The sequence below is a fragment of the Ruditapes philippinarum genome, unplaced genomic scaffold (assembly GCF_026571515.1).
Source record: "Ruditapes philippinarum isolate M1 unplaced genomic scaffold, ASM2657151v2 ctg3698_1_1_1_1, whole genome shotgun sequence".
Lineage (NCBI taxonomy): Eukaryota > Metazoa > Mollusca > Bivalvia > Venerida > Veneridae > Ruditapes > Ruditapes philippinarum.
Window position 1 is genome coordinate 52,863 of NW_026853399.1, and position 24,624 is coordinate 77,486.

At 33.2% G+C, this 24,624-nt stretch overlaps 1 pseudogene; it reads right to left on the reverse strand.

Annotated features, from left to right (window-relative positions):
- Positions 1–1,554: 1,554 nt before the first annotated feature.
- On the reverse strand, positions 1,555–24,443 carry LOC132736767 (hypoxia up-regulated protein 1-like; annotated as a pseudogene).
- Between the last annotated feature and the right edge of the window lie 181 nt (positions 24,444–24,624).

Genomic DNA, 24,624 nt, shown 5'->3' on the forward strand with positions numbered 1-24,624 from the left:
GCAACTTGTATACTGTGTTGTACAGGGCAACTTGTATAGTGCTGTACAGGGCAACTTGTATAGTGTTGTTCAGGGCAACTTGTTTACAGTGTTGTACAAGGGAACTTGTATACAGTGTTGTACAGGGCAACTTGTATATACAGTGTTGTACAAGGCAACTTGTATACAGTGTTGTACAGGGCAACTTGAAAACAGTGTTGTTCAGGACAACTTGTCTAGTGTTGTTCAGGACAACTTGTATACAGTGTTGTACAAAGCAATTTTTATAGTGTTGTACAAGGCAACTTTTAGTGTTGTTCAGGACAATTTGTATACAGTGTTGTACAGGGCAACTTGTATACAGTGTTGTTCAGGACAACTTGTATTGTGTTGTTCACGACAACTTGTATACAGTGTTGTACATGGCAACTTGTATAGTGCTGTACAGGGCAACTTGTATACAGTGTTGTACAGGGCAACTTGTATACAATGTTGTACAGGGCAACTTGAATACAGTGTTGTACATGGCAACTTGTATACAGTGTTGTACAGGGCAACTTGTATACATTGTTGTACAGGGCAACTTGAATACAGTGTTGTACAGGGCAACTTGTATAGTGTTGTTCAGGACAACTTCTATAGTGTTGTTCAGGGCAACTTGTATACAGTGTTGTACAGGGCAACTTGAATACAGTGTTGTACAGTGCAACTTGTATACAGTGTTGTACAGTGCAACTTGTATACAGTGTTGTACAGGGCAACTTGTATAGTGTTGTTCAGGACCACTTGTATAGTGTTGTTCAGGACAACTTGTATACAGTGTTGTACAAGGCAACTTGTCTACAGTGTTGAGTGTTGTACAGGGCAACTTGTATAGTGTTGTACAGGACAACTTGTATACATTGTTGTACAGGGCAACTTGTATACAGTGTTGTACAGGGCATCTTGTATGCAGTGTTGTACAGGGCAACTTGTATACAGTGTTGTACAGGACAACTTGTATACATTGTTGTACAGGGCAACTTGTATACAGTGTTGTACAGGGCATCTTGTATGCAGTGTTGTACAGGGCAACTTGTAGTGTTGTTCAGGACAATTTGTATAGTGTTGGTCAGGACAACTTGTATACAGTGTTGTACAAAGCAACTTGTATACAGTGTTGAGTGTTGTACAGGGCAACTTGTATACAGTGTTGTACAGGGCAATTTGTATACAGTGTTGTACAAGGCAACTTGTATACAGATTTTAAAAATATTTAGAATTCATGAATCTTATAAAAAAAATATTGCAAATGTTTATCATACTTAGAATAGATATTTCTTGTTTTGACATATTCTGATATAATTTTCTGAAACTTCAAACTACAGACATCAATTTTAACCTGCTGAATGTGTGTAATATTATTTCCCCCGATTTGATTTCAAAACAGTTCAATCAAAATTGAGAGATTTAATATCAACATACACAATAGATCGAGGTAGCAACAGTAGTCTGGTGAGACAGCTAGAGGGCTCTATACTGGTGGCAAATCACTGTCAGTACCAGTCCCTGAAAGAATAACAAATCTTATACAAATATTGGTCAAAATATTTTTATTTCTTAACTCATGTAAGAAACTTTAACATTAAACATTTGAAATACAATAAAAAATGGAACTACAAATATGATTTTGCTAAACACACTTATAAATATAAACGCTTTGTTTCTAAGTACCATTCATAATTCTTTCATACAATTCCTTTCACAATTTTAGGAAAAGTTATGGCAAAAACCTCTTTTTTTAAATGTCAACCTGAAAGTATGGCTTTGGAATGCCCAGTTATAAATATTCACAATTATTCTTAATGATCAGTATCAAGTCTGTTAAGTAAAATGTTTCACTTTTGAAGAGTTTTATATACATACGGCTTTTTATTTTACAATTTCGACAATCATTTAAAGAGACTTCAGCGAGGACATGAAAGAACTGGAATAACCTTTTCGAGACAAGTGTACCATTTGATGTAGGTCTCAACTTTGGTACAATATTTCAGATCATTCCATCACTCTGTTTTCCTAGAATGTGTAATATGACAAAAAGTTTTCAATCTTTTCAATCAAACCAGGCTAAATAAATTTCTTGCAAAATTTCATTTTAACGAAAATAAACTAAGTAAGAATTTCAAATTTTATGTTTTTAAATTTTAAGACATCAGTGGATCTTCTTTTAAAAGTGTCTAAAGAAAATCATCCCAGCATAGTTGAGCTTTACATTTCCCCTCTATGTAAAATAACCATCTAACTAATGAAATAATACACAACATTTACACACATAAAATAATCAACTCAGACAAAACAACATATAAGTTTACCTGTAAAATTCTGTACAGGACCTCGCAAATAACAAACTCATCACAAAAACAATGTCTCACTGATAGAACAGATGCTTTTATTTTAAACTCTTGTCAAATATTATAAGAACATCTAGAACATCTTCGCACTGATTGTATTAAATAATATGATGGTGGAAGAACATCGAGTACATTAACTTACATAAAACTTTTACTATTAAACTTTTGTAAACAACCAAGCTATTGTATCATAACTAAATCCTCTGTTTTAACATTTTAACATTAACATCTTGTTTTTGATATCAGATGATAAAATCTTGCAGCACTCATTTTCATCTCAAACTCACATATGGAATGACAAATGTTATGTTATACACTGGGATTTCAATGAAGATGAAACAGGTTTATTTAAATTATAGTGTTTAAGACCATTCAAAATAAGATTTCTAATTGCCAGAGATATTCACGAAATTTTAGATAATTTTCAAGAAGATAATAGATAATCTAATATCATTAAAATATTCTTCACTCCAAATAACCTATTTTGAATTTACTGGTTGTCTTAAACCATAAATATCCAATCATGTGAAAAATCTACTTTTGAGAATACATTACTTTTAATTAAAATCTTTATTAGTAATAGAAACATGCTGAATGAAGAACAAAACATACCTAAAATATAATCTCTCATAATACATCTTACAACTTCACAATTGTTTATGGAAGTCATGTTGTTTACATCATACAGGGTCTTAAAAGTCTCTGTTTAGACAAACATACATGTATTGTAATTGGATAGCTTGCCCACACAACAAGCAATATTCACCTTTAACTTATTCAACAACTTTGTGAAGCTTGATATCTCCAGTTGTTGTAATTAAATACTGATATGAATCATTTTGACCATGACAAAGTTCCTACGCGAGGACAGAAATCATACATTAAATCAGGACATATTTTCACTGAAAGACTTGTAGACAATCTGATAAATTGATCAGTTCTGCCAGATTTAAATCATACTGCTTAAAAAAAGGAACTAAAACAGGGAGGAAACATATTAAAGTAAGAAAAAAGTTCAGAACTCTCTTTAGGACATGAGCATGTGAAATTTACCATTGCTTTATATAAAAGTAAAAATCATGCTCAACTATAATGAAATATCTGATTGAAATCTGATTTAATTTCAAAACAAGGAATCATTTTATAAATACAGTACGACAAAAAGACCATCTTTCAATTTAATTTTTAACAAACTAACATCTATTTTATCTTAAAACCTAGCAAAAAGCAATCTCTGCTACTATTAAATTAAACATAGCACTTTATGCAAATGGTCCCATTAGTTCAAAAAATGTTTTTGAATGGGTGGGACACTAAAAGTGAAATAACACAGAGCAAATGATAATATTTTGATTTTATAAATAACTGTTGTATGTATGTTTAAGTGGCAGACATGTTATATTTAATTGTTTAGAAAACTGTACAACTGAGTCAATGACCAGCAAGAGAGATGCAAGTTTCTTGCCCAAGTACGACAATATTATCACCTTTTCTATGAGACCATACTTATTATATGTTGTTTATATAATATCAACTTTATTGTTCAGGACAAAATATACAATATGTACCCCTTAATACATATACCCAATTAAATATTAAAAAACATATTACATGATTAAATGCAATGCCACTACTCTTAAAACAAGTCCCACACATTGCAACACTTCCCAATCTGTTACAGTTTACAACTGATAATGTTTCTAAGTTCGTATCAATCAACAATTAAGCCCGATTTCTGTTCTGTTCATATATTAAAATGGAAAAGTTGAACTACTCAATTAGTATGACAAGGAAAATTGTTTGCAGTTGCTTTGTCCATTTTTTTGCCAATGTCTTGGAGTGGTCCATCATATTGTTAAATTATAACCTAATACTAGAATTGAGCCAACGTTATAAATCTTCTGGATTATGCGTATTTCTTTCTTTTGGTTCTTCTGTGGGCTTTTGAGTGGTTTCTTCTACAAATAGAAAATAAAAGTGGTTAATTCATATTACAAGACATCTTCCCCTATTCAATGTTTGAAATGTCAAATACCTTCTCAATCTGGACAAAATCTGTGCTGGCACCAATTATCAAAAATATTCTTGAACACAGTGATGTTTGGCATATTAATTATTCAGTGAACAAACTTAAATATCCCTTTATAAAGTCTACAACTAATACATCTGGCATTGATATCATTGATGAGGTGGTTGCATTTAAAGTCACAATGACACAGTAAAGTCATATGGTAATTATCAGCTTGACTGGTATAGTATGATGACTTACATACAGTAGGCTAAGTGGATAGCTCCCTTACATAAATTAGTCTAAACTACCTGGCTGGATTTAAACCAACAGCAGTGAAGGGCAAGATATTTGAGGTCATCAATCTAACCACTTGACAACATATGCCCCCTGATCACTCTTTGAGATACAACAGTACAGTGTAACTTCCGAATTCCGGAACTTCTAAAATCCCGAAACTTCTGAAAACCGAACATTTTTCAGGGTCCCGAAATTTATCCTTCTGTTTTCAATGTAATAAATACCTCTGAATTCTGAACGAATTTCTGGTAAAATTTAGGTTATATCAAATCAAATTTTCTTCCAAAATCCGGAATTTGAAAAAGGTGTGAAGGAATATATAATTGAGATAGTAAAACCTTCGAAATGATTAGCAGAAACCATTTATCTTGACACCTATTAGAATCACAACCTGTCAAGCATGTCAAACATTTGATTAAAGAGTGAAAAATAAAAAATAAAGAGTATAATGTGATGAAAAACCAAAAATTAGAGGTTAATAGCTTGTACAACATAAAATATTGAACTGAATAATTACACATTATGATTTTGTATCAACAAATTCAGTTAAAGGTAATTATGAATTTAATATACAATGTAGTTGTAAACTTTTTAAAAGTCCTTTAATTTTTCATTCTTATGAATTTTATCAGCTTCATATATTTTTGATCATGTCTCACTGAAACAATTGATTTTGAAATGTTTCCACTCGTTCAGATAATTCCAAACTTCTGAATTCCGGAACTTCCAAATTCCGAACTTTTTGGCTAGTCCTACAGGTGTTTTCAGAAGTTACACATTAGCAACACTGGATATTGTATTTTGGTTCTAATAAAACAATCAAACATCCTTAATAAGTGAGTGTAAGCAATGGTACCTTGTTGATCTGTTGTTTGTTCTGTATCACCAGTTGGTGGTGCTGGAATTTCTGTCTCTTGTGATGACCCTGAATCATCTTAAAATACAACATAGAAAACGTACATCTGATATCAGTTAACAAAGACAATAACTCAATTCTTATCATCTCTCTTCCAGACAAAATAATGAAATTGGAAAGATGTTGCAAAAAAATCTTTCAGATAAAAAATTGGAACACAATAAAATATGCAATCAGTTTTGAAGGGTCATAAACATGCTACATATGTAAGAAAACTCAATGGCAAATTTGTAGTTAAACACAAATTAAACACAAAATTTTACAATACAGCACTACTAACCTGTTTCTATTTTAACCTCCTCTTTAGCACTATCAGAATCATTTCCTTTATCACTAGTTTCTGTTTTAGTGTTATTAGTTTCTGTTTTATTTTTAGCAGGTTTTGTCTTCGGTTTTGGCCGGAATGTTTTAGCTTTATTTATTAAATATTTCACTTCTCTGTCTAAAGCCTGCATTTTAAAGGCAATGTCTTCAACCACTAATTTAGGTTTTTCATAATCTGGAATTGCACTCTGTTCTTTAACCATTGATTCCTTCCATTCCTGTGATAACAAATTGTAAAGTTGTTTATGGTTAAAGTCACATGGTAACTTGCTAACATGAAATTTATAGAATTTGTTTGTAATATCCATATTAAAATAAATCATATTAAAATAAAGCCTAGGGAATGGTGTGAATTTCAAGTAACAAATTTAATTATGAAGTAAAAATGAATATACAAAATAACCACAACATGGGCATATGTCCTACCTCTGTCTCATTTATCAACTTTTCCAATATTTCTATTTCAACATCAGTAAATACTTTATCTTCTATCTCAACAGATGATAGATTTTTAATACTGTCAAGGAAGAAAGAAGATTGATTAAGCATGCCGTTGAGAGCAGCTAAAGCCTCAGGTCGCTCCTTTAATTCTTTCACTCTTTTCTCCATCTGCTTTGTTTCCTTCTTTAAACTTTTAAGTTTGTCAATAAATGTCTGAAAATTTAAGGTAAATAAATGATAATCTGTGTTTTTATTATATGAAATATTTCAGGTAATGCATATCTAATATTTTGTATAAAAATAATCCTTTTTGTGGTAAATATGTGTGACTGTATGCAAATGATTTGTAATTTGAAGATGAAGAATTACAAAGCTATTTCATCAAAGATTAATTTGGGAAAATGTGAAAATTATAATTTATACAGTAAAAACTCTGAATACCGGACCCTCAGAAAACCGGAATCCTCTGAAAACCGGACCATTTTTAAAGTCCCGTTTTTTCTCCTTATATGTTTATTGAAAAAACATCCTCTGAATACCGGAACCTCTGAATTCCGGAAACCGGACGATTTTCTATGGTTTCTAATGCTAAACATGCATAAAAAATCCTCTGAAAACCGGACAGCAATTTTACGTGTCAACTTTCTGTGTATTAAAACATAATCTCAACTGGTGACATGTTCAATTACTAACTTTTTATCTACATTGTACAGGTGTTAAAACACTTGTCAGTTTGTGTTAATTTCTTATTGGCAATTAAATCTAAGCTCTTTCATAATAAATGGGTTTTCCCTGTATAGGTATTATTTTTCAAAATGTTTTTTTTTTTTTTTTTAATTTAAAACGTCTAAAAGAATTGGGAAACTTTTGTTAAAAATGATTCCTGTTTTGCTAAAAATTTTGACCTTGAAGTTTGTTTGGATATTAATCATATGCAAAAATAGTAATACTAAATTCCATTTATTACAGATTAAACAGATATATTTCAGACAATATGTTGTTTTAATGATTTGCATAATAAAATTACTCAAGACATTTATTGCAGAAAGAAATTAAAATATGACTTGGACAAAAGGGTTGAAAAGTAAATACAAAATGATTGAACAAAGTCATTGTTCAGATGCATCATAACTATCAATAAATGTATAAAACCTCTGAAAACCGGAATCCTCTGAAAACTGGACTTTTGGCCAAGTCCGGACAGGGTCCGGTTTTCAGAGTTTTTACTGTACTTCTATAGTAAGGATACAATATATAGATTTTTTTTAATTTTTTTCTGTTTATCTTAGAAGTGTCATTTCCTCAAAATCTAAGAAAGTAACATGCTTACAAAATATTCAATGTGAACTATCAAATACCTGCTTATTTTGCATATATAAATAACAAACATGGCAAGTTGTAAAGTTCTTGTAATACTGATTGTTTTTGAAAAGGAATTGTTTTGAATATATTAAGAAGTTCAACCTCTTTGGGTGCATCTTCTTCTTGTTCATACAGCCAGTCAGAGGCTTCTGACAACAATGTACTGTACTTCTCTCTCTCCTCCTCTGTTGAACATTTCTCATAAATCTCCTGAGACAACTTGTCCATTGTTTCATATACAAATGATTCTAACTCATTCTTTGCTTTCTCCAACAGTTTCTTTTCTTTGTCCTTGGCTGTAAGGTCAGCTAATCTGTAAATTAGTATCATAATTATGCTACATACCACCATGTATTTTAACTTCTATAATAATCTCTTGCTTACAACTGTGCTTTTTGTCTTGCTATGTCTTTGTTTAATTTAAACAATAATTTCTGTCATCACATATGTTTTACCTCAGTTAAACAAAAAGGAGAACAACATTGTATATTTATTGCAATATACATAATTAACAAGATATGTTTGTAAAACATGTATGCCCCCTATCAGCAGCCAATTATTCATGTGATAAGGTAATTATGCATGACTTTTGACCCAGTGATCAAACAATTAATAAAGGTTATCAAGTATCTACTGGTCATGACCTTGACCTTTGACCCCTTGACCCAAAACTCAATAGGGGTCATCTGCTGGTCACCACCAATCATCATACAAAGTTTGAAGTTCCTAGGCCTAAGCGTTTTTAGTTAATTGATCGGAAACCGTTTTTACCTACAAGGTCAATGTTACATGACCTTTGACCCCTTGACCCTAAAAACAATAGGTCATCTGCTGGTCATGACCAATCACCATACCAAGTTTGAAGTTCCTAGGCCTAAGGGTTCTTAAGTTATTGATCGGAAAGCATTTTTACCTACAAGGTCAATGTGACCTTTCCCTTTGACCCCTTAACCCCAAAATCAGTAGGGGTCATCTGCTGGTCATGACCAATCACCATACCAAGTTTTGAAGTTCCTAGGCCTAAGGGTTCTTTAGTTATTGATCGGAAACTGCTTTTACCTAAGAGGTCAATGTGACCTTGACCTTTGACCCCTTGACCCCAAAATCAATAGGGGTCATCTACTGATCATGACCAATCACCATACAAGTTTGAAGTTCCTAGGCCTAAGGGTTCTTTAGTTATTGATCCGAAACTGTTTTTACCTAAGAGGTCAATGTGACCTTGACCTTTGACCCCTTGACCCCAAAATCAATAGGGGTCATCTACTGATCATGACCAATCACCATATCAAGTTTGTAGTCCCTAGGCCTAAGGGTTCTTTCGTTATTGATCGGAAACCGTTTTTACCTACAAGGTCAATGTGACCTTGACCTTTGACCCCTTAACTCCAAAATCAATAGGGGTCATCTACTGATCATGACCAATCACCATATCAAGTTTGAAGTCCCTAGGCCTAAGGGTTCTTTCGTTATTGATCGGAAACCGTTTTAACCTACAAGGTCAATGTGACCTTGACCTTTGACCACTTAACCCCAAAATCAATAGGGGTCATCTGCTGGTCATAACCAATCACCATACCAAGTTTTGAAGTTCCTAGGCCTAAGGGTTCTTTTGTTATTGATCGGAAACCGTTTTTACCCAAGAGGTCAATGTGACCTTGACCTTTGACCCCTTGACCCCAAAATCGTTAGGGGTCATCTACTGATCATGACCAATCACCATACCAAGTTTGAAGTTCCTAGGCCTTAAGGTTCTTTACTTATTGATCGGAAACCGTTTTTGCTTACAAGGTCAATGTGACCTTGACCTTTGACCCCAAAATCAATAGGGGTCATCTACTGATCATGACAAATCACCATACCAAGTTTGAAGTTCCTAGGCCTTAAGGTTCTTTAGTTATTGATCGGAAACCGTTTTTGCTTACAAGGTCAATGTGACCTTGACCTTTGACCCCTTGACCCCAAAATCAATAGGGGTCATCTACTGATCATGACAAATCACCATACCAAGTTTGAAGTTCCTAGGCCTTAAGGTTCTTTAGTTATTGATCGGAAAACCGTTTTTGCTTACAAGGTCAATGTGACCTTGACCTTTGACCCCTTGACCCCAAAATCAATAGGGGTCATCTACTGATCATGACAAATCACCATACCAAGTTTGAAGTTCCTAGGCCTTAAGGTTCTTTAGTTATTGATCGGAAACCGTTTTTGCTTACAAGGTCAATGTGACCTTGACCTTTGACCCCTTGACCCCAAAATCAATAGGGGTCATCTACTTGTCATGACCAATCACCATACCAAGTTTGAAGTTCCTAGGCCTAAGGGTTCTTTAGTTATCACTCGGAAACCATTTGGTCTACGGACCGACGGACCGACGGACCGACAAGTGCAAAGCAATATACCCCCTTTTTTTCAAAAGGGGGCATAATTACTTTCAATGTAAATTATGTCACCTGACCATATGTCCTCAATTCAATAACACCCTTTTTCAAGCATGCTAAAATAAGATAATAAAGTTTATCACTTTTTGTTGATTATAAACCAAAGTATTACACCTTAAAACATTTAAACAAAGGCAGTGCTCTGTTAAGCTATTTACTAGTAACCAATATTCATTCTTACTGAAATACAAACAAAGATTTTAATGACTCACTTTTTCTTGGAAGCTTTCAGACTATCTTTGCTAAGTGGTTTTGTATCAGTGATTGATGTTTCTACTGTAATGTTTTCTTTCACAATAATTATCTTTGGCTTTTTCTCCCCTTCTTCCTCCTAGAAAAATTTAGATGGGTTAAAAAAAAAGGAATGCCATGTTCAAATTTTATGAAAAGCTATTCACCGTGCCCGATGTTGTTACTGTTTTTGCTTGAAGATGACAGAGATAATTTTCATAAATACTGTATATGTGAATTTGTCAAAACATCCAAAACATTTTTTTCATTCATTGTAACACTAAATCAGAGCCTTCCCCAGAGTTTAGCTTTAAATACCATAGTGACAATACGGCCATTATCAAGGCTTTAGGAATTCTCACTTTCTCTATTTTTGCACGAAACGATACATGTAATGTAGAATAAAATGCAAGTATTTATGTCTTCAATGCCTATAAAATAATTTTACGCATCTTTTCTTTATCATTTATTTTTCTCAATTGATTGCAGGAAGTATGTGTGTTGTAAACAGAAGTTTTGCTATGATTGGTCAAAGTGGAGTAGTTTTCTTCAATCACAATATACTGATTTCGATTATTCGAACCCATCGATTATTCGCAGTAAATTTTCAGTCCCAGGCACTTCGAATAAACGGGGTTGGACTATATTTTCAATTCAATTACAAAGAACCAGGTCTGCTTCATTTTCATATTACTTCAAGATTGTTTAACATTATTTATTGACAGTGTTGTAGAAATCAAAATGATTTTTGCTTGCTTTGTTTTTTGTTTGTTTAAAAAATATATATCAATTCTGAATGCACTGTTGTAGAATAATGTAAGGTTTGATTTTAAATGTGTAAGAATATAATCATGATTAATTACAAAGAATTTGAATGAAAAACCATGCCTTATTATACTATAATGTACACAGAATTAATATCCATTTCCGTTATAACATGCTAATAAACAAGAGGGCCATGATGGTCATGAGGTCGCTCACCTGTATATAGGCCCCGGAGCGGGGCCAGTTTAAACCCCAGGGCTTTTATTTGAACAAACTTGGAAGACACCCATTAGAAGATGTTTCATGATGTTAAGTTTTGACTACACACATATAATGAAAAACAATGACCTCTGCCCTCTCTCCCCCTCCCCCCCGGCAGGGCCAATTTTAACACAAGGGCTTTTATTTGAACAAACTTGGTAGACACCCACAAGAAGATGTTTCATGCTAAACATCTAACCTCTAGCTCATTGGGTTTTTTAAAATAAGATTTTTAGGTTTTTGCTATACACATATAAGGGTAATCAATGACCCCCGGGGCGGGGCCAATTTTCACCCCAGGGCTTTTATTTGAACAAACTTTGTAGACACTCTCTAGAAGATGTTTCATGCTTAATATCTAAACTCTTAGCTATTTGGGTTTTTTAAAAGAAAATTTAATAAGTTTTTACTATATGCATATAGGGAAAATCAATGACCCCTGGGGCGGGGCCAATTTTGACCCCTGGGCTTTTATTTGAACAAACTTGGTAGACACTCACTAGAAGATGTTTCATGTCAAATTTCTAAGCTCTAGGTCTTTGGGTTTTTTAAAAGAAGATATTTAAAGTTTTTTCTTTTGGTTGCCATGGCAACCAGAGTTCTCCATGGAATTAAATTCTTTGAACAATTTTTAAAGGTGACCACCAAAGGAACATTCCTGTGAAGTTTGGATGACATTGGCTTAGTGGTTTATGAGGAGATGTCATTTAAAGTAAAAGTTTACGGACGGACAACGGACGGACGCCTGACGAAAAGCGATCACAAAAGCTCACCCTGTCACAACCTGTCACTTTGTGATAGGTGAGCTAAAAAGAGAATTAATAAAAATATATTGAACTACAATGAACATAGAAGTAAATTTCCTGACATCATTTGGTTTATTGACACCATATTTGATGTCATATGATGTGTTTATGCTGTGCATATATCATATAATAATTCAGTGCTCTATCTGTTTAATAGGTATATATTGTGCAGCATGTTAGAATAAAGATCAGATTTACCAGTATATACAGTTGATAATTTAAAACTTTAATGAAAACTCCTGCAAACTCTAGTAAATCATTGTACATCTATAACAAGTAAGACACCAACTTGTCTTCTAGTAGTAATACCCTTTTTATCTTCCTTCTTTTCATCTGCCTTTCCTTCTTTTGTTTCCCCATCTTCTGTTTTCTTTCCTCTTCTTTTTCTTCCTTTTTTTCTTCTTTCTGTTTCCTTCATTTTCTTCATCAGTGTTCGGTTTCTCATCCCTCTGCTGGCAGTTCCTCCTCCTAATAATATACATGCAAAAACTTTAATAGCCACAAAAATATATATCACATCTATTTTAAATAGACATATATTCTCTCACAAAAAATTTTATCTAATTTAAATTAACTTAAATGTACAAGTAATTAGGAAAGTGATGATAAAAAAAACAATGAGCCTGGTCAGAGGCACAGGGTGGCGAATGCGCCCCGAAAAGGTTTCTTAAAGCATTGCAGGTATTATGAAAAGACAAAAGAGAATGAAAGTAACTAATTGCTTAATATTGTTTCTTGTTGGAATGAAGTGCTATTTACAGCAAACTTATCACCTTGGGGACAAGGTCATGGATGCCGACACATCATCTTTTTGATGTGTAGACATGTAAATGCCCCAATGCTATAAATTAAAACTCCTTCAATGCATGACAATGTACAGTTTGGAAACTAATGTGTTGAGCCTTGCAAACTTTCTTATGAGCATAAAGTACCCTTCAAACTATTAGGGAGTGACCTTGAGGAAGCCTTGAGGAGGGAACATTTTCTTACACACATAACTTCATCTTGATGTGGTAGACATTTTGTTGCCAAGGTTTTTTTCAAAACTCTTCAATGGCGATGACCAAGTTTATAGCGGACACGGAGCGGAAAGTGGGTTGTAAACCTAATTAATCTATCTCATTGTGGTGCAGGCCCTGAAACCTTCAGAAAGTAATGTGACCCCTTGACCTTTTTGAAGAAGGGAGGTTTTTCTTGGATGCGATTACAATGTTGTCATATGAATGAGACATTTTGCCAGGGGTTATTTCAGAAATCCCCAATCATGACAAATTACAGTCGGGACAGGGAGGGTTGGTTTTAAGTGAGAAAGGATAGACAGACAACATCACCATAGCCGCACACATCATCTTTGATGTGGCAAGTTATTTTTTAAATTCCTTTTCCATGCATGACAAAGTTACAGTCTAGACACCAAATCTCTTATTGTATGATAAAGTGAAACTTCAAAATGGGTTAGTTGTGCCCCTTGATCTCGTTTGAGGTGGAATGATTCTTATGCCGACAACATCATCTTGAGTTTTAAGACATTTATGCCTGGGTTATTTTTAAAATGCGCGTTTGTGGATGCATGACAAAATTACAGCCGGACAGAATGGAATACGGGGGGATACCATTTAAACTTCTAATTGTGATAATGTGAAACTTCAAAGAATGTTTTGGACTTTGACCTTTGAGGAAGGACATGTTCTTGACGCAACACAGGGTCTTGGATGCGTGTATGTGCGATTTTTTAATATGCCACCCTTCAGGGGCATACAAAATAGTAGTGTATCATCTTCCCCACAATATTAAAAATTTGACCAGCAATAAGTGTTACATTATTTAATGATCACATTTACTTTTATTGGATTCTTTATGGTCTTAATTCTCAAATTTAACAAACATGACAATAAAAATATCTGCTTCATATAAGACAGTTGATAATAATTTACCTTCAAAAAACATTGGACAAAGGGTTGGTGAACAAAAACAAACATCACACAATTCTTATAATACAAAATTTTAATCATTTAATCACATGCACTGAATTAAAGTCAAGTCAGTATAAAAACAACAGCACCTGGTTATAATATCATAATGGTGATAGGAATCTCCTTTACCTGTTGAAAAATACTACAAAAACACATGGCGAAGAACATAAAGGTGGCCAATATTATGTAGGCGTTACCTGTTTAAAACCTAAAAAGTTCTTATGCTAAATTAAGAAATCTTTCAACTAGGCCTAGGTCTATCTTACTTTGCCTTGATCTTAGATATGAAAGCAACTTGAATATGCCTATTATAACTTTTGGGTACCTTAATAATCCCGTCTACCACATATTGAATATTTATTTAATGATTGAAGGGGTACTTGGAGCATAACAAAATTCTGCAATATCCTAATTTCTTTTTATATAATATGTTTTAATAAAAATTTTTTTTAAAGACATTGATGCTCCAAAAGGACCTTAAATTACATCATCTGACCCCCAAGTGTAAAGGGTGGAATGGTCAAGGTGGAGAACAGTTAAAAAACTTTAAAAATTTTGCCATAATTGTGGGTTTAAGTTTGGAAAAAATAATTAAAAATTAATCACGAACTTACAGAAATTCTATTAAAATATTGTTCGAGAATGTACCAGGTTTAACGCTCAATTCTTCAGAAGGGAATGCGGGAAGTCTTTTTTATAATTTAGGTATTTTTTTAATATTATAAGAAAACAATCTTTATTATTCAATTATTGGTCAAACACTGTTATAATAGTCAATCTTTTGAAATACGTGACTTATACAACTAAACTTGAAGAGAATGAGCACAATGCCACTTTAAATGTTTCAAAAGAAATGTTAAAACAATAAGGCCATGATGGCCCTAATATCGCTCACCTGAATATAAATATTCTCCATGACAAGGAACAAGTAATATTGTATAAAAGCAGAAATAAAATCTGAATCTTAAACTGCTATCACAAAGTTCATTTTTGTATCTGAAATAGTGCACATGTAAAAACTTTACTGGTTGCTATCGCTGCTATGAATTTCAATGGTAGATTTAATTGTTGCTATGGAAAGTTGCTGGTTGCTATGAAAATATACAGTTTGCTATGAAAAATCAATGACTATTATAAAGTCACTAGTTGCTATGGATGTTGCTATGGAAACTAAGCTTGAGCTCTTTTAGATTAAGAGAAGAATTTCTTGTAAAGTTTTTACTATATACAAATAAGAAAAATCAATGACCCCCTGGGGAAGGGCCAATTTTGACCCCAGGGCTTTTATTTGAACAAACTTGGTAGACACCAACTAGAAGATGTTTCATGCTAAATATCTTAGCTTTTTCTCTTTGGTTTTTTAAAAAGAAGATATTTCAAAATAATTCTTTCCTATGGCATGGCAACCAGAGTTCTGCATGGAATTCCATTCTTTGAACAATTTTCAAAGGTAACCACCCAAGGAACATTCCTGAAAAAAATTGGATTAAATTGGATAAGGGGTTTATGAGGAGATGTTATTTTAAGTAAAAGTTTACAGACCACAGACACACAAACTGCAATCACAAAAGCTCACCATGTCACTTTGTGACAATAGAGCTAAAAAATAAGAATTGTTATTATAGAAAAAACAGAGGGTTTTAATTAGTGTAAGCATCTCGCTCTCACACATTAGTGATTTAATGTTAACAACTGGCCTGACCTTTTGGCCTTCTGTGCCTCTGTTGCTTTCCGGGTCTACTGGTTGGTTTTGTTATCCCTTTGAATTGTCCTTCATCCCTGTTTTTGCTCCTCCCCTGTCTGGGAAACTCACCTTATCACTACCCTTTAATAATTACCACAAAAATATAACTTTTTTTTGGCAGATAATTTTTTCTTTACTAGGTAACGCCATATAAAAAGTATTACCAGATCAATACTGAAACAAAAACAATATTTTAAAGCAAATTTGAAAAACAAACTTTCTCAGATGCCACTTTAGATAATTCCTTGAAGTTTGTCCAAAATCTATCTATGTGATTCATGAATCTTGGATTCCAAACAACAGTTGAAAGAAACCGTGGGATAACCAACAATGCATGGATTAAATCATAAAATGCCTCAAAAGACTAAATAAACAAACGCTGCAAATCTGCCAAAAAAATTGTGTAATTTTGAGAAAACATTTTGGGGGTAAAAAAATTTGTTAAATGTCCCACCTTCTAAATAATCACAATCTAAAAACCCAGAAAAACCCGGGAAACAAAAGGCCAAGGGCCCTTAATCCATTCCCTGTGATAAAAATTGAACTTAAACCCCAGAAAAAATTTTTGGTGCCCATTTTTAAACTTAACCCCTTTTAACTTTCCCCAGAGGTTTATTTCGGTTTTTCAAAAATTAAAAGCCAGAAAAAAATTAATTTGGTAAAGACCATTTTTAACTTAACGGCCAAATCATTTAACTTTGCAGAGGTTTATCGGTAAATATTTCATCCAAATATCAAAGCTCTAGACAAAAGATTAAAATGCACTTTTTTATATGGGTTTTGTATAAACTAAGTAACCCAAAGGGGGTTTGTTTTTGTAAAGGAGATTTAGGTTTGTGCTACTGCCAGTTATTTTTTTCTATATTTCACAATCATTTTTCATTATTTACACTTTTACTTTATTAGGAATTTTACAAAAGCTTCCAATTCAAACAAAATTCTTTGACATTTAAAAAACACTTTTTTTCTTTATGACTTTAAAATCCTTAAAACCATGATGACTTAGGTACACTTCACGAACACTCAGAAAAATTTCTTTATGGACTGTGTATAACAAAATGAAAAATGAAAGTATAAACACATCTCTTAAAACAAATGAAACATACATTCAAACTATCTTAAACCAAGCAAAAGCTTCAACCAAAACTTAACTTTTGATATATCAATACTTATTGCCAGAAACTGTAGAAGTTTGAGTAACTTAAAAACAAAACTCTCTGACCAAAGAAGAATTTCATGCCATTAATGAACAAATCAATGTCTAGACACTTACCACATGACACTCTTCAGCTTGGTTTTTCTACATTATGATGGTATATTTACGGAAATATTACTAGTTTATCTTCTTACTTATTCAAAACTTTTCAGCAGAAAACTGGGTTTAACTAAGAAAGAGGAAGTTTGAAAATTTTAAATTAACAATCATAAAGTTATCACAATTGCATTTATTGAATTTCCAATATTACACTGGAAACTCAGTACATGCATACAATCACAATGCAAAGCTGTGGAAATTATCATTGCATATTTCACTAACACTCAACTTTTTGTGAAACAAAAAGTAAAAAAGTAAGAAAGTCTCAAAGAGTACATACATGTTTTAAAAAAATAGAAATGTGTCATCACGCCACGGAGCCCCCGGCATGCAGCCAAAAATTTCAGATGTTTATAATATTTAGTTTCAAATTTGTTTGCTATTTTACCCAAATTTATTTTTTTCATTTAAGTTCCAAAGCCCTTTAAAACTATTCAATTTTTCAAAGTTCAAGAGGATAACTTTGTCAGCTATCATCAAATCATGACAAAAAATTCCAAATTTACCAATGCATTCTTATGACATATCCATCTTTAAATTTGAGTTGGAATATCTTACAACTGTTGGGGAGAAATAATGAATGGGAACTAAAATTTCCTTTTTTCAAAGTTAAAGAGCATAACTCCTGCCAAAAATCATTCGAACCATTGAAAAAATCCCAAACTTGACCTGCGCATTTCTTTCGGACTTATCCATATGGTCAAATTTTAGTTTTGAATGTGTAATAACTGTTGGGGAGATAATGAAGCAGAAACTGGAAAATTAATATTTATTTTCAAAGTGAAACAGGGGGCATAACTCTTGCCAAAAATCATTGAACCATGACCAAATTCGAACTTGACCTGCGCATTCTTGACGTATCCATATGTCAAATTTTAGTTGAATGTGTTAATACTGTTGGGGAGATAATAACGGGAAACTGAAAATGACAATTTATTTTCAAAGTGAAAGGGGCATAACTCTGCCAAAAATCATTGAACCATGACCAAATTCGAACTTGACCTGCGCCTTCCTTTGACGTAATCCATTGTCAAGTTTCATAAAGTTTTTGAATGTTAATGACACAGCGTTGGGGGAGATAATGAGCGGAAACAGAAAACTTTCATATTATTTGGAATGGACTTGGGAAATTTTCTTTTCTTTCAAAGTAAAAAGGAGCATAACTCTGCCAAAAATCAGTGCTAACCATGACCAAATTTTAACTTGACCTGTATTTTTCTAATGAAATAAACCATATGTCGAAGTTTGAGTTTGAATGTGTAATACCGTTTGGGAGATAATGAGCGGAAAACTGAAAATTTCATATTATTTTCAAAAAGTAAAAGGTGCATAACTCTGCCAAAAATCATCAAACCATGGACCTTGACCTGTATTTTTCTCATAGACATTATCCACATGTTAAATTTGAGTTGAATATGTGCAACCGTTACTTAAGATAATGAACGGAAACTGATGTTGATTGAATGACCGAAGGACGGAATGAACGGAAAGGACGGAACAGGGTAACACTATATGCCCCAGCCATTATATGGCAGGGGGCATAAAAAAAGCTTAATTACTACATGTATATTCAAAAGGTCATAACAGTTTTCCACACGCAAGAAATCATTAACAATTTTCAAACAATGCTATAATGGAAATCAGCAATTAAAGTAAGCTCTAAAAAATTCAATGAAATTAATGCAACTTCTTAACACTTATTCAAATGCGTGAAGTTTCTTGCACCCAAAAACTTTACCAAAGTGTGATGCCCATGCCAACACCTTGGTGAGTACAATATTATCTCTCCCCTTTCTTCAAATATTCAAGCTAAAAATGTAATATTTTGTGAATAATTGCTAATTGTCATTACTGAGAAAAGAACAGATATTGGGTGTTTTTACATAAACAAAAACAATTACCTCTAGAAGGTACATTCCACACTTCTTTGGGCCTTTCTGTATTACCAAATAAACCAGGTCAAAGTGCCACCTAGTTTTGTAACACATTTAAATATCATACTTTAACTTTTGAAAATATGCATAAATCCTTCACCTGTCTAATTCTAATTATCAGATTAGTGGATACAATAAGAATTCACAACCTATTTGTTAAACAAAAGAGCAAATGTCAATGTTTGTGGTTAAATGTGTTGTTATTCAAATAAGAGGTCAGATTAGGGATCTATCAGTTGTCTTATCTTAAAAGGGATACTTTTGAATCTCTTTTGGTTTAAGGTCTTTCCAAAATAAACTAAGTACCTTAATTTTGTTCTTTTACTTCCATCAAAGTAATGGTTTTATATATTCATTAAGTGAAAATTGAGCATCCATATTGTATAACATTTTCCAGTTAGAAATGATCTGAGCAAATTAGGGCTGCAATGATACACCAAAAGTTTGATTGGATTTCAGACACCCCGAATCAAATTAAAATTCTTATATTTGATATTGAATCGAATCGGCACGAAATAAACTGGTTTTCTGGGACTTGTGCCAATCATGTTAGATAATCACAGAGAACAACAAGTGTGTGAAGTTTCAATCCATTCCCTTCAGTAGTTATGGAGATACTTGCTTACACGCAAAAACTTAACCACAGGGACGCCGACAAATGGTCGACTGCATTAGCTCTATTATTTTGCGAATAAGGTGCTGGGTCTGGGCGTCATATGTACAGGATCGGAGTAATCTATATTTTTATTAGCTTACTTACTGGACCATGTGGATTCCTCCTCAACTACTTTGTCTTCTTTTTCAAACACTGACTCTACCTGAAAATATATGTACACTGCATTGAGAACAAATCCAAAAGTAACATTTTTCTAACATGAACACTTTTTCTGAATAAATTAACAAACACTAACATAAACACTTTTTCTGAATAAATTAACAAACATATCACAGTCAGAATATTTTTTTTCCATTCTGCAACAGAAGTTCTCAAGATGCAGACAACATGGACAAGTAAGAACAGAATAGATTCTGAAGATGCTACATACAGTTTTTGAAATAACTGTTACTTCACTCTGAAACACTAAAATTATTAAACTACATATCATTTATTTACCAGATCAAGTGTTAGTATTCCACTCTCATCCATTTTGAAGTGAGCTTTAATCCCTTTGGCTTCTTTGGCATCAGAATGTTTACTGTAAATCTCCTCTAAACCACGTAGACCTATCTCACTGATCTGACTTTGTAACTCACGAAACACCCTGACAATAATCAACTTTGTTTAAACCTGACTATTTCTCATTCCCTTACTTCAGTCCAAACAGTTACACATATTAAACCAAACATTCTATAAGAATAGAATCATCCAAGTTTTATTGTCTTATATTAAATCACCTCATAAAAATTATCATTTTGAAATCTTGTACCATGCAAGAAACTTAAATGATGGCAAGATAGGAATAATATAAATAATGCATGATAGCTAAAAAATAATTTCTGTCTTTCTTTCTCTTGAAATGAGAATTAAAATATCAAAAATGTTAATATTGGAAACCTACAATTAGAAAGAGAATATGACAACAGCCATTGCTGATTGGGGTCCATGCTCATCTTTTCTTATTTCAAAAGGTAAACCAGCAAAAGACAATAAAGGCTTCCATAACTTAATATGTGGCTTTTACAATTTTGAAGATCTGGCAATAATATAACAAGAGGGCCATGATGGCCCTGAAGTCGCTCACCTGTATATATGCCCCCCGAAGCGGGCCAGTTTAAACCCCAGGGCTTTTATTTGAACAAACTTGGTAGACACCCATAAGAAGATGTTTCATGCTAAACATCTAAGGTCTAGCTCGTTGGGTTTTTTAAAAGAAGATTTTTTAAGTTTTTTCTTTACACATATAGTTAAAAACAATGACACCCCTGGGGCAGGGCCAGTTTTGACCCCAGGGCTTTTATTTGAACAGTCTTTGTAGACACTTACTAGAAAATGTTTCATGCTTAATATCTAAACTCTAGCTATTCGGGTTTTTTCGAAGAAGATTTTTAAATTTTTGCTATACACATATAAGGAAAATCAATGTCTCCTGAGGCGGGGCAAATTTTGACCCCAGGGCTTTTATTTGAACAAACTTTGTAGACACTCACTAGAAGATGTTTCATGCTAAATATCTTAACTCTAGCTATTCGGTTTTTTTCAAAGAAGATATTTAAAAATAATTCTTTCCTATGGCATTTTTTACTATACACATATAAGGAAAATCAATGACCCCCAGACGGGGCCAATTTTGACCCCAGGGCTCTTATTTGAACAAACTTGGTAGACATCCTTTAGAAGATGTTTCATGCTAAATATCTTAGCTCTAGCTCTTTGGGTTCTTTAAAAGAAGATTTTATAAGTTTTTACTATATGCATTTAGGGAAAATCAATGACCCCCTGGGGCCGGGCCAATTTTGACCTCAGGGCTTTTATTTGAACAAACTTGGTAGACATCTATTAGAACATGTTTCATGCTAAATATCTTAGCTCTATCTCTTTGGGTTCTTTAAAAGAAGATTTTTTAAGTTTTTGGTATGTGCATATAGGGAAAATCAATGACCCCCCTGGGGCAGGGCCAATTTTGACCCCAGGGCTTTTATTTGAACAAACTTGGTAAACACTCACTAGAAGATGTTTCATGCCAAATATCTAAGCTCTAGCTCTTTACGTTTTTTAGAAGAAGATATTTAAAGTTTTTTCTTTTGGTTGCCATGGCAACCAGAGTTCTGCATGGAATCAAATTCTTTGAACAATTTTCAAAGGTGACCACCAAATGAACATTCCTGTAAAGTTTGGATGAAATTGGCTTAGTGGTTTATGAGGAGATGTCATTTAAAGTAAAAGTTTACGGACGGACGACGGACGAAAAGTGATCACAAAAGCTCACCCTGTCACTTTGTGACAGGTGAGCTAAAAATGAGACGCATTCAACATGTTGGTGTTGTCATGTGTGTTGTTTTGTCCCAATCTGAATAAAATTTGTACACTGAGGTTATTTAAAGCAAACTTAACCAAAAGGGCCTGGATCACTCTCTAGAACCTAAGGACTGTTGTGTCAAAGTACAAAGATAATCCATTCATAAAATGTTTTATAGCCAGTCACAGCAACAATCTATATTTTGACATTAAAGGTCATTTATAAGCCAAGGTCAAGTTCCACCTAGTCTACTTGAAAGTCTTGTCCGAAGGATTGTTGTGTCTAAGTAATGAAGTTAATCCAGTATGAAATAAAAAAAATTCAGGAGCGATGGGAACAGCACTATAACTGCAGAAATAGCTTGCATTTTTTCTTTGAAAAAGTCAAGCTCATAATCATTTGAATAGAGAACATTAGCAAACAAAGCAAGTCAGCTGTCTTCTACTGTACAACATTAATGTGATCAATATAAACTTCTTCAACATACTTAGCTTCTTCTTCAGGTAGAAAATCTAAATCACCATATGTGACATTGAAGTTAAAGTCCTTGTAATGTTTGTTGAAGGTCATGACTTTTTTCAGAGGATAAGCATTCATTCTACTAAATAAAGTTCTCTTGATGATTTTTGGCGGGTCGGTGCTGTCTTCATTTCTGTGTTTCTCAAATTCCACCTTAGGGAAGCCAACAAAGTAACAATTATATTTCAAACAAAACAATTGTTAACAATTTTGTTGCAAATGTTAATTGTAAAGTAAATCATAAACACATTTTAATTAATTGTTTAATATAACTGTAACAACACCTCTATTCCCCCCCCCCCCCCAAAAAAAACAACAACAAGGCAAGTGCCTTAAGAAATTTATTGCAAATCTCAAATCTGATACCGAGCTTTTCTTTTTGGTTGGGTTTTATGTTGCACCAACATAGCATAGTAATAGTTCATATGACAACTTTCCAGCTTTTCTGGCGGAAGTAGAATAAATAAAACAAGTTTGAAGTGAACAGCATTAATAGTTTTGCAGGAAATGGACCTTAATCCATTACCTATAACAGACTCCTTTTAAATTTTTCAAGCATAATTAGTCACCAACAATATAGTCATTTGTGAGATACATACCACAATGGGATACATATTTGCTTCCTTTACACCAAATGTGAGAACTTTAAACCCTTTGCCTAGATATGCAGCCTGGTATACAGCTCCCATAGCAGCTGCCTCATCAGTGTTCAAACTCTTTCCTAGCTCTACCCTATAAACATTTTCATAGAAGATTACTATGTCTAGCATTCAAACAGGTTATGTTCTAATATCAAAGACTTTGCATTTTAACCACCTATAAACAAATCATAGAAATCATGCAAAAGACCATTACAATATCTCTCCCTCCTGTGATTATTAAATAATTTTAACTATCCGAGGATACTAACATTATGTATAATGTTGGTTAACAGGCTTTTTTAAATTTGCTCTCACCTTCACTAAATCTGTTTTTTAGTTGAGAATAAAGTTAAATTGATACCATAAAGGTACCATATAGGTCATATGGTGACTTTTCAGCTTTACTGGTAGAGAACGTTAAGATATGCAACTCTGAATGTTATTTTCAGCAGGAGTGGGCGAAGGAAATGAATAACATACCTTCTGTAGCACGCTCGATAGTTTTCTCATATATAAGAAATAAAGTCCCTTGCAATTTTCAAGAACATAGCAGTAACGGCCAGCAACTTGAACAAGTTGGTCATGGAGGGCACTTTTATTATACCACTTTTATTATACTGATTCTTTTATTATAATTTTCATACATTTTGCATGTTAAGGTAAAATAAAATAAAGTTTTCTACACTTTTTATATATAGCAAAATAATTAAATCATAAAATATTAGCTCACCCTCCAAGAAATTCCATTAGTCTAGATTGAACAGCCGGAATTCTTGAGCCACCTCCCATCAAAATAACATCTGATATCTCTGCCTGTATAAAGCACTGGTTATTATTATCACTGTAACTCTTTATTTGCTAGTGCTGATAATGACTTGCATAAATAATGGTGACATATTATGGTTGTGAAATATTGTACTAAAATGTAAAGCACTTAAAACACACTTGAAGCTAATCACATAAACTGCATATCAGAAACTGTTAAACAATGATTAGTTACCATGGTTATTTCTGAAGCCTTTAAAGCATCTTGTATTGAGAGTTGTAACTCGTTTAAACATATCAGCACACATGTCCTCTAACTCTTGTCTGGTCACCTTCATCTTAAAATCTTCATCATCCAGCAACCCTTCAATCTTAATAAAAAGTAACAAACATTTTAACTTGACAAGTATTTTCTACAAAATATATTGTTTTCTTTCATTGATCTGCCAATTGTTTTGAGGGCTGTTAGAAAAGAATTGCTTATTGTCCTCTATCTTGTAATCCATGTGGGACAAGATTAAAACCCAATACATACCTGTATAGGTAATTCAA